Genomic DNA, 12876 nt, shown 5'->3' with positions numbered 1-12876 from the left:
GTTCTTCTGAACCTACTCTCAGCAAATGAGACAAGTGAAGACGCACGTGGCCAGATGCTTACCATCCTGTTTGTCCAGAGGACTTTTGTATCAGAACGCAGAGGATGTGAGTTTGCCCCCGACGTGCAATCAATTTTTTATGTATATTGAGTGTCCGACTTTGTTTACACGACTACCTGGCTCTCTAATTCGTGGGCTCAGGCTTCCGTGTACAATAGTCGTGTGCTCCCGCCTTAAAAGATCAGGGCACGGAGCATAAAGTGCTTTCCTTCTTCGTTCGAACTCCGCGTCAAAAGTGAATGGCGTGAGCTTCCGGGTCCGCAAAGGATCCCCCGTGATCCTTTGCGGACCCAGAAGCTCATGTCCTCTGCGTTCTGATACAAAAGAGACTATGGTCCTGATGAGAACTCCTTAACAACGCGAGTTCGAAACGCGTAGACTGTAAAAAGCCAAAAGGATAGAATAAGTTAAAGAAATTGGAAAAGAATAGGCTTCTTTTTGAGAAAATAAATTGTTAATGGCTGTGCTGTGAATAATTACATTCCAGCAGATATTTAGTAAAATTATGTTGTCTGTAACGGTATGAGAGAGGTATGATTGATTGTTTGAATGATCCTTTTTGAAATGTAGAAATGTTTTTGTGAGTAATAATGTTTTTGTTGTGTACATAAGGTCTTAAAAAATGTAAAGTTGGAAAGTTAAAAAAACAATAATAAGAGTAAAAATAAGTATTGAACAAAATAAAATAACTGAAAGTAAATAAGAATACAAAGCATATTGTTTTATTCAGATGTTTTGGTAGAAAAAGGTTTTGTCTAATTGAGTAGCGGCACTGGCATCTCTTGTTGTTTACTAGTATTAAAAAGCAATCACATACATCGTAGACTGCTGACCTCAGCAGACCCCCATCTCTGTGATGGCTGTAATTCCGAAGGGGTTCAGAGAGAGTCACAATTAGGAAATCGGTATTCCTAATGTTAGTACAAGTGCCCCTCAGTGCGGTAGACCTTTGTTAACACCATGTTTTAGCCTATTTTGTGTGCGATCTACCAAAGTCTTTATTTGCTAAACTGTCAAAGATTTTGCTGCTCAAAAATTATTTTCAAATCCTCTGCTGTAGCTTTTGCAGTGGCTAAAAGCCTGTTTAAACATAAGAGCCTATGCAAGTTCTGTGCTTGCAGAACAGACGAGATACAAGAACTGCACCTTTGGCGTTCTTCCTAATGAACTGATACAAGTATTGTTTTCAGTCCTGCGTTGCAAATACAGGATCCGAGTGCCAGGGCCGTAACACAAGCCCCCCCAGCCCCTGCGGTGTAGGGGGGCCAAAGCTCCAGGGGGCCCCCTCGACACTGCACTCTGGCCAGAGAGCTCCTGATTGAGCCTGGAGGGGGCCCCTCTTCATACCGTGCAGGGAGGCCCCCTCAATTTTCGTTACGCCAGTGCCGAGAGCCATGGGCTTCTCACTGGCGTAACGAAAATTGAGGAGGCCTCCCTGCAAGGTATGTAGAGGGGCCCCCTCCTGGCTCAATTAGGAGCTCTCCGGACAGAGTGCAGTGCCGAGGGGTCCCCCTGGAGCTTCGGGCCCCCGCACCGCGTGGGCTGCGGGGCCTGTGTTACGCCCCTGGGGCGTCCACCTGCTCCATAGTCTTTAACAGGCAAGAATGGTTTAAAGCCCCTAGAACACGGGTGTCCAACCTTTTCTATATTGAGAGCTACTTAATATCAATGGAAATTACCCTGAGCTACTAATATTATTAGTATTGTAATAGTGACCATGTCAGCCAAGATTACATTTGCCACCACGCCATGAGATATTACCAGCAATGATTACCTCAGTGCCCTTAGGCAGTGTTGCCAGCAGTAATGTAAAAAAGCTTTTTCCAACTGGAATGCCTCTACATGGGCAACACATGGCAGCCTTAGCTGCAATGCTGTAGGAACCCAGGAGTAGTATTAGTAATATTGCAAGACTTATCATCAGCTTATGAGTTCTAAATATATACAAATTGTCATCTCGAAAAAATACTCTTTTCAATTCTAAGACACATATTAAGTCAACCAGACAAAGCTTCTAATTTAGTGGTTGGGCTGCACACAGGAGAGCTTCTTCCAGGTAGCTGAAGAGCGATCAGTAGCTCACGAGCTGCTTGTTGGAGAAGCCAGCCCTAGAAACAGAGGCGAAGCGAGCAGACTGACTGGTTGTTCGGGAGAGATGGTGCTGAATGGGGGAACCATTTTAAATGCTACTGGCGTAAAGTTACTCAATTCTGTACGTGACTCAGCAAATATCATATTATGAATGTACACACGAAGCTGCAAGACAGCCTAATGTACAAAGTTAGGGATTTTACTCTAATAGGTTAGCACATCTTCCAACAGTTGTGGAAAGAGCTGGAATCATGTTGAGACATAGACTGAGTACCGATATTTAGCTTTGTAGAGTGCAGATTTCTTTGCCCTTCCTCTAGTGAGCACATGAGAGGCCTCTTTAAAGTTTTACAGTCATGATTTTGAGTGTAGGAAAAATAATAGAGTTAAGATGTTTCCGAACCTGATTTTTTAGATGAGCCCAAAAACTGGAAACAAGGCAGATGCACAACCACCGGGAGAGCTTCGGAGTATTTTTAGAAGAAAAATTTGGCCTACTATTGAACTTTCTGAGGAAGGAAATCATCTTGCTAACTATTGTCAAGAAAGAGTTTCTCAGGTACATTTCCATCAGGGATTGTTGAAAATGCAGTCACTGAATGCTGAAAAACAGATTAAGGCTGAAAAGAGACATACAGGAACTCTGTGTAATGACCAGTGTTGAGTGCGAACCTTTATCAGTGTGGAGAGTTGCCATACTTCACACTTCATCAAAAACTTCTTCATACTCTTATGAGGCGTAACTTTACTTTAATATGTATCTCGGAATTGTAAATTTCAAAATACCAGCATCTCGCATAATTAATTTCTTTGATAATTCAAAGGAAGTCATTTTATAATGGTTTTTTTGCCAACGTTATTGTCTGTCCTTGACAACACAAACGTACACAAGGAAATAAAGCGCCATGGAAATCTTCGAATACAGGTAAATTGTAATTCTAACTACTGTGTGAAGAATTAAGGTAAAAGCCACGTTATGCTTAGAAGGTAAAGAACCTGTATTTGAACTGTTTGAAGGGATTGATATGAGTAGGTGTTTACAGAACTTTATTTGCCACAGAGAAGTGATTTAAAATATCTTGAAATATGTGTTGCTGTGTTTAAACACTGGCCTCCACATGTTGACCCTCAGAGGATAGGATGATAAAGGCCCAAAGACCATCCATGTTCTGATTTCTTTTTCAACTGTATCAAAGAAAACCGGAAAATAAAATCAAATAGATTGGGTATCCTTTAGACCCTGCTGTATGATCCTTAAATATCATCTAGATGCCAATATTCTAAGGAGCTGCACCACGGTATGGCAAATGTACAACAGGTGTTGCAGCATGGCCTATGACGAAGCATGTCACAAAATTGGATGAGGGCATTGCACACAAAAGAATGGGATTCCTTCACAAGTTAACGACAACCTGCATAACCTCCATCAAACCCTGAGTGTGGTACATTTCAATTGGACCGGCTGATTGATGGTTCTTTCTCCCCCCTGCTCGTATTGTTTGCATATATGCAGTGTTTAATTTAAGCCGGTGATTTCCAGTGCTCGTACCAGCACTTAATTATGAACACCAGCACTTGTGACAGTCTGCCATATGGTGGCGCTGTTTGTCTAAATTAGAGATGAACACAACTGTGGTTTATTAATTCAACATTCATCAAACGTGATTAATCATTGCTGGTCAAGCCATTATTATAGCATTGGGTGCCAGGAAAAGTCTGAACTGTCATACTTTTAGGGTGTGATGGTTAGTAGTTGTGTTGGTTCTGTCAGTGGCTGTGCTGGCACAGGCAATGGGTAGTTTATGCTGACGTGGCCTCTCGATGAGGGCACTGGCACTTACAAATTAAGCACTGCCTGCTCTCAACTGTACCTCTGTTATAGCGGATAAAATATGTGTAGTTTGTATTCACAAAGTCAATCATTAAAGAAGCATCATCCTTTGAAGTGACTCTACTTGTGTTGATGATGCATTTTATTAAGAAAGCATTAAGGCAGTAAACATGGCGGTCTGAAATCCCAGTATGGTAATTCATCCTCTGTGGGAGCCTGTGTATACCACTTATGTTTGTATCACAGTAAGGCCACTCAGCGTTTCAAGTTGTTCAGGTCGATTAAATGAGCACCATTAAGGTGGATACAAACAACCCTTGTTTAACAGTGCCAAGAGGCGGCGTTGGCAACGGATCTACATTTTACAAATTAGACTGCAAAATTCCGCTGTGAGTTTATCCTTTGAAATAGGTTCATCAGGTCTTTGAAGTACTGGAATCTCAAGGTTGAAAGTGGATACAATGAACAGGCGTTTACATATTCCAAAATCCTATTTCTTCTCAGGAATGCTTGTGTAATGCAATCATGCCCAGGTGCATGTCAATGTTTAGGTGATCAAGTCAGTAGCTGAATTTGAGAACATTTATTTTGGGTGTATTGCTGCCTATAAAAGATTCACCTGAGACAAAAATGTGCAATGTCTACATTTTTATAATATAACATAGAAATGATATCCAGTTTTCAGTTTCTGCTAATTGCGACTGTGCTCCTGTTTAGAAACAAACTTTTTGCCAAACGCAGATTGCATGTCAGGGAAATGGAATTAAACGCAAAAATGCCAAAATTCATTTGTATTCAGTCATTTCTTGTTAAGCTTTACACGTAGAGCTTAAACTGTTTCAAAAAGAAGAAAGTTTACTTTACACTACTGAGAAATCGGAAGCTGAGGCGCTGTGAAGTGTGGTTTGGACAATCTAACGGAATGGGACAAGTCCTTTGCTTTCATTATGAACAAACATTGGCAAATCGAACAGTTTTCGTCTTCAAATAACCAAACTATTGGCTTTGTCAATTCTTGTTGCTACCAGCGGTTAAACACGTGCCTAGATGCCTATGCATGCACAGCCAGCAGTTTTGGAATGGGTTTCCTATTAAATGAAATCCATGCGAAGATGGCCCCCATTTGCACATGTCCTGATGCGTGTGCACTTGCGTCATGAAGCTGGTCGTCCATTTTTTGGTTGCAGCCTAACAGACAACACAAAGATCTGGTTTGCTACAGACATCTTGGGTATATTCAGAAAGGAATGCATTCTACCTGTTGCTTGCCATTGGTTTTGTGGTTTGCAACTTATGTTTTCTTGCTTTTCATTTGCTGGCTTTATTTGTTTTAGGCTGTCCAGCTTGAGTTTGTTCCTTCCATTGACCAAACCTGATTTACAGTTTCCTTCTGAGTGCTCCCTTTCTGTAAACAAGCCTGTAAATCTTGTTCTTATCTCGTCACATTTGCTGTGCATTCAAAGACCAAGGTCAAATGTCAGGAGCTGCCTTCCTAGGGTGCTTGTTTACTTTTCTTTCTCTGACTTTAAAGTGAGAGGATTTATGTGACAATCTTGCTGTAAACTGAGGGTGGGAAAAAGGTTTTTTGTAGCACAGGAGAACATTTAAATGAACTGTGTAAGTATATTTCAGAAAATATCAATCTACTCTGCACCACTACACTTTACACCACTCCACGCCACTGCACTCTGAACCACTACACACAACACCACTGCACTCTAGGCCTCTCTATTCTACTGTGTACCATTCTACTCTATGCCAGTGCACCTTACGCCATTCTACTCAACACAACTGCACTCTACACCACTCGAGTCTAGGCCACACCAATTTACTCTGTACAATTCCACTCTCCGCCACTTCACTCTGCGCCACTCTGCAACACTGAACTCTATGCCAATACACTCAAGCCAATGTACATTACTCTGTAACACTCAACTCTATACTCCTGCACTCTATGCCACTCTAATCTACTTTGCACCACTGTACTCTTACCACTGCACTCTACACCACTTTACGCCATTACACTCTATGCCACTCTAGGCAACTGCACTCTACCCTGCAACACACCACTCTACAACACTTCACTCTTCTGTGAAACAATTTATTCTACGCCACTTAACTCCACTCTAGGTCACTGCACTCTACCCTTAAACACTGCACACTACGCCAATGCACTCTACTTTGCATCACTGTACTGAATGCCACTGCTCTCTGCACTGCTGCACTCTGACACTATTCTGCAACACTACACTCTCTGCCACTGAAGTCTACAACACTCTACTCTGCCCTACTCCACTCTACACTACTCCACTCTACACCACTGCACTCTATGTCACTGTACTTTACAACACTATACTCTACTCTGCACCACTCTATGCCACTCTACTCTGCATCAGCCTATGCCATTGTACTCTATGGGATTCAACTCTACTCTGCTCTGTTTACTACTACACTCTATGCCACTCGACTCTACTCTGCGCCACTCAACTCTATGCGACTCTACTCTGCACCACTCGACGCCACTGCACTCTATGCCACTGCACTCCATGCCACTGCACTCCATGCTACTCCACGCCACTCTGTACCATTACACTTGGCATAACTGTACTCTACTATGCACCACTCTAATCTACGCCACCGTGTTCTACGACACTGCATTGTACACCTCTGAATTCAATGCCACTGCACTCATTGATTTAGCAATCTACGCCACTATACTCTGTAACTCTCTACGCCAATGCACCTGACACCAGTTCATTCTACTCTGTGCCCCTCCAGTGTATGCCACTCAACGCGACTCCACACTATGCCACGCCAAAACACACTGCTCTCTGCTATTCCACTCTACTCCACTCCACTCCACTCTTTGCCACTGCACTCAATGCCACTCCACAGCACTCTACTCTATGCCACTAACTTTTAGCCATGCTGAAAAGCAGCCACACTGGTGTAAAACATGACTAAAACACATTGGCAAAGCCAATAGTTCTTGCATAGATGAGACCTATTGGCTTTTCCAATACTTGTTAATTTACAGTTCTAATATGGCAGGAGGCAATGTTAGAATGGAAAATGAAATTTAAAAAGAGAAGGAAAAAAGGTGTGAGGATAACGCAAGTCGCCCAGCACCACTTGGCAGCTGCTGGCTGTCGTAAAAAATAGAAAACAAGTTTCAAAGTACAGGTAAAGGAATTTGGAACACGATGGCGAGCATGAAAGGAGGAACAAAACTGTGAACAAGGATGCACTGTGAGAACTAAAATGCTCCTGAGTGGGGCAAATGAGTGAATAAGGAAAAAGCTATTGAATCAAGAGGAAACAACTGAGACAGACAACCAAGCAATCAAGTTCCGAACATGGGGCTGACCCTAAGCCAAGTCTATGTATATTGGAAATAACAGCTCTGCTGTATACAGATATCGCTGTCTGTGCCCGATACCTAATAATAATTAAGCCTGGGCGGTAAATTCCGTTCCATTCGCAGAATTTGCGGAATTTGGGTAATTTTGAGTTCCGCGGAGAACGCAAAATTGCACAAAGTTCTGCGTTCCGCGATTGCGAACAGTAAAAAAGCATCGCAAACAAGCAATTCCGCGTGTTTGCAGAATTTCTGTGTGTTCGCAGACATTTTTTACCATTTCTCGGAGATTTGCGTAACGCGATTACACAAATTCCGCCCACCCCTAATAATAATCCTTGTAGTGAGTCAGGTACTCATAGTTCGTGCCATCCTTCATTTACAACTGAATTTATTTGTGAACACACTGCAGAGCCAGCCAGGAAAAGCTTGGGGCAGTGGGGGTTTGGGAGACCACCACTATCTTGCCCTGGTTTATTGGTGCTGGGGAAGGGACATACCAGGATAACTGTGTCGTGGTGAGGTATTCCCATTGGAATGGCTGTTGCAAAAGGCATATTCTGGGAGCAGAAGTACCACAGACAAAGATATTGTTTTCTTTAATTTTGATTGAGACGACCATGCTACTAGGCCACTAGAATACAGGCACAGTAGCAAGGTGGCTAAAGAACAACATGGACCATGGTGAGATAAGCTTGGAACAGGAGCGATCACCAGGGCAAGTGGGAAGCAGGGCTATGCATGCCTTTTATTTCACTGGGCATTTCTGCGGAGGGCTAGATTTCTTGGAGGGCAGTTTTGAAAGCCCATCGCCACGCCTGGTGTCTCTGTCACTTTTCCCCTGGAGATGAACTACAGCAGGCAAAGGGAGCTTCAAGAGCAAGAGAAAAAGAGGTGGATTAGAGAGAAATTGATCAGAGAGTGTGAAAGAGAGGAAAGAAAAAAAAGATAGATGGAATGAGAGAGGGCTGATTGAGCATTTTTGTCGGGGCTGCATTTGGTTCCCCAGTCTGGCCCTGGTAGGAAGCCTTGTGTGCACTCACCAGCAGTGGTGCTGGCTTGCAGTTTTCTCCATTTTCTTTTATAACATACTTTATTGATTTCTCAAAGCATAGCATCTCATAAATTTTTGATACACTTGGTACACAATTAACCCTGCAGGGTGCCAAGTAACATAAACATCTTCAATCATACAGGTTACAATCCGGATAGGAGCTGCAAGCCTATCTGAGAATCTAGATAATCTAGTACAAACTCAGTACCGTGGGTCTATTGCAAGCAAGTGGCCAATTAACTCAGTGAAAACATTAAACAACCCCATTCCCCCTCACCCACCTCCCCCATCTGGCTCCACCCCAGCTAGCCCCATACAAGCCAAGAACACAGCTCTGTCTGCATGGTATCTACCTGTTAAGTCTCTTGCAAAGCAGGTTAATCCCTACGGCGAACCCTGCGCCGTGTGGGTGCCGGGGCACCTTACACAACTGCAAGCTGAAGGGGGAGGGGGGGCTCGTGCCCTATGTGCGTTATAGTGTTGAGGGGTCCGTGGTATTAAGGGTTTCCAGCATCAGATCCCATTCCAGGCATGGGCGCGTCCACGTCATGTGTAGTATGTCAGCGTCGTTTGCATGGCATCTTGTATCATGTATGTTAGAAATAGGGATCTCTAGTTGGCAGCGCCTGGCGCCGAGGACCAAATAGGGATCCTTCTTCCTAAGTCAGAGTAAGGGGGCCACACCCTTTGATAACCTCTACTCAACCCTGTGGTAACGTAGCACGAGCAGACAGGCCCATCTCAGAGGCAGTGTGGGAAGCATTTCTGACCATACACAATAACTTTGGGAAGACGCTACATACGGACACCACAAGCAGTTATAGAAAAATTGTTATCTTATATAGACTGAACACAAGGCTTACAAGCGCTCAAGGAGCCACAATGCACCTAATTACAGATTCACTTCAAAAGCAATAAAGGCACTCAAAAAGCATGTGGAACGAATTTAGTTTGACGCCTGGGTCACGTGACCCGGTGATTCACAATGTACCTGAGATTTAAAGGGGCACAGCACGCAGCCTCACAAGGAAGCCGCGGTGATGAGAGGCGGACTCGCAGCGGCCACAGCTCCCAGCTGTAGGGGTCCACGGCGTGCACTCACGATAATCCTGGGACGGGGCTTTAAGGCGGACACCCAGCGGCACACGCAGGTGATTGCAAGATCCTCGAAGTGGTGACTAGTGCGGGCACTCAGCGGCACAGCTCCTCAGCTGCAGCGGCCCGCAATAGCGATGATTTTCATAAAGTCCATACCCTGTAGGGAAATGGACAACCTCAACAACTTTGGATTCTCTTCCCTCAACATCAACCATCAACCATCTGAGGGGCTTGTGGTCTGTCTGAACCCGGAAGTGCGTCCCAAACAGGTATGGTCTCAGCTTCTTCAGTGCCCAGACCACAGCAAATGCCTCACGCTCAATTGCACTCCACCTCTGTTCCTGCGGTAGTAACCTCCTACTAATGAAGGCTACAGGTTGGTCTAGGCCCTCTTTATTGATCTGTCATAGAACGGCCCCCACACTAACCTCGAAGTGTCTGCCTGGACACCAAATTCTTTTGAAAAGTTGGGCACCTGAAGTACAGGTGCTGTGCACATGGCAGTCTTCAGGGCGTCAAAAGCTTTCTGACAGGTGTCAGTCCAGTTCACAATCTTTGGCTGCTTCTTAGAAGTCAGCTCAGTCAAGGGCGCAACAATGTAGCCATACCCCTTGAAAAACCTCCTGTAATAACCTGTGACTCCTAAGAAGACTCTCCCCTATGTCTGGTCTTTGGGGGCTCCCAAGCCAGGATGGTTTCAATCTTAGGCTTTAGGGGCGTCACCTGGCCGCTCCCCACCTGGTGTCCCAAATACACCATAGAACCCTGCCCAATCTGGCACTTACTGACCTTGATTGTAAGGCCTGCCTTTCGCAGTGCCATCAACACTTCCCCGAGGTGGCGCAGGTGGTCCTCCCATGAGGAACTAAACACTGCAATGTCATCCAGGTAGGCGGCGCTGAAATCTTCCAGCCCAACCAACACCCTGTTGACCAACCTCTGAAAGGTGGCAGGGACATTCTTCATCCGAAAGGGCATCACCCGGAACTGATAGTACCCATCTGCTGTGGAGAATTCTGACCTCTCCCTTGCCCCATCAGTGAAGGCAATCTGCCAATACCCAGACATCAAATCAAATGTGCTGAGGTACCGTGCAGCCCCTAGCCAATCTATGAGCTCATCAGCTCTGGAGATGGGGTGTGCGTCAGTCTTCGTAACTGAATTGAGACCTCGGTAGTCCACGCAGAACCGAAGTTCTGGGGTGGCACCAGGCGCTGCAGCTTTTGGTACCAGGACCACAGGGCTGGACCAAGGGCTGCTAGAGGACTCAATCACCTGTAAAGCAAACATTTTGGAGACCTCTTCCTTAATCTAAGCCTTGTGCTTGACAGGAGGACTGTCCCCAGTGTCTACGTCATGGATGCACCAATTAGTGACACCAGGCACCAGGGAGAACAGATCACTGAATTTCCCTAACAGTTGGTGACAATCACTCTGCTGCTCAGGGGCCAGTGTGGTGGAGAGGACCACAACCTACACTGACCCATCTTGTTCCACTGCACACAGGAGGTCAGGTAGAAGCTCACTCTCCTCCTCCATTCCAGCATCTGTGAAAAAAGCATGCCCACTTCAGACCTCTCAAAGTGGGGCTTCAGGCAGTTAACATACAAGACCCGCAAAGGGTTCCTGGAAGACCGCAAGTCCACCATGTAGGTAACAGGACAATTGCGCTCCACCACCTCAAAGGGGCCGTGCACAGGGCTCGACTGGGGCCGTGACCCAAACCTTCTGACCAGGCTGAAACTCAATCAGAGTGGCATTCTGACCGTGCCAGCGTTTCATCTCTTCCTGGCTGGCTCCCAAATTTGCCTCAGCAATTTTCCTGAAACGCCGAGTCTGGTTCCTGAAGGCCAGCATGTAAATAAACACATCCTGGGGAGGTTTCCTGGGAGATTGCTCCCAGCCTTCCTTGACCAGAATCAGAGGTCTCTTACCGGGTGACCATAGAGCAGTTCAAAGGGACTGAACCCTAAGGACTTCTGTGGCACCTCATGGTAAGCAAACAGCAGGCATGGCAAGAGGACATCCCACTCACGCCTCATGGGCTCCTCTAGGCCCATAATCATGCCCTTAAGGTACAGTTGAATCTCTCAACCAGCCCATTACCTTGGGGGTGGTAAGGAGTTGTAAACTTGTAGGTTACCCCACACTCCTCCCACAGGGACTTCATATATTTGGAAATTAATTTAGTACCCCTATCAGACACCACCTCTCTGGGGAACCCCACACGGGAGAAAATCCCCATCAGTGCATGTCACACCACGGGGCCATCACTGCCCTGAGCGGGATAGCTTTAGGGTACCGGTTAGCATGGTCCACCACGACCAGGATGAACCTGTTGCCCATGGCTGTCTTGGGGTCCAGAGGTCCCACAATGTCAATGCCCACTCTCTAGAATGGGGTACCGACAACTGGTAAGGACTGGAATGGGGCTTTGAATTCCCCCCCCCCCACTGTTCCCACTTGCCTGGCAAGTTTCACATGTCCTGCAGTGAGTATCTGAGCTCCTGCGCATCTGGGGCCTATGAAAGTGGGTGACCAGCCTCTCGAAGGACTTGGTCTGCCCCAGATGTCCGGCCAATGACACATCATGAGCCAATCCCAGTAGGAAGGCTCTGAAGCATTGGGGTACCACCAGCACATGGGTTGACCGAGGCTCAGCAACCGTAGGCTCGCCGTAAAGGAGGTCATTCTACCAATAGATCAGATGTGACCCTGACTGATCACCTGCTGCCTGGGCTGCAGCCTGTCGCTGCAGTCCCTCAAGAGAAGGGCACATTCTCAGCTGTTCACAAAATTCCTCCCTGGTGGGCCCCCTTCCTGCTGCCAATGGGTCAGCTTAGGCAGGTTCCCCAGTTCGGCGACTTGTTCACCTGTATGCTCCAGGGCATCCCCCTCAAGGTCTGCTTCCTCCTGGACCGTGGTAACCATGGGGGCCGGTTTCCCGCGCCCCCTACCCCTTCTCTTTAAGGCAGGGGGCTGGGCCATACTTTCAGGCTCCAGGTCCTTTGAACATCCTGACTGACTGCTATGGAGCGAGTGGTCGCGCACGCCCACTCAGGCAGACCCAAAATTTCCACGTGAGATTTCCTCTCCACCATATCCCGCAAGAAGTTCTCTAAATCGTTGCCCAACAGACAGTCTACAGGCATGGCTGGCCTCACAGCTACTTGAAGAGTTGCTGAGACCCCCTCCCCCCCACTCACAGGGAACTTGAGCCACCTCACCCTGACTCTCAGAGTTGTCTGCTGACACTACTGGGCAGAATGCATGGGGGACAACCTGCTCTTTGGACATCAAACGGGAGCTGACATTAGTCACACTAGCTCCTGTGTCCCTCAGAGCCTCCACCCTATGGCCATTGATGGTCATCCACTGCCTGTG

This window comes from Lissotriton vulgaris, chromosome 12, assembly GCF_964263255.1.
Source record: "Lissotriton vulgaris chromosome 12, aLisVul1.2, whole genome shotgun sequence".
NCBI classification, from domain to species: domain Eukaryota; kingdom Metazoa; phylum Chordata; class Amphibia; order Caudata; family Salamandridae; genus Lissotriton; species Lissotriton vulgaris.
Note: the sequence above shows the minus strand (reverse complement) of the source record.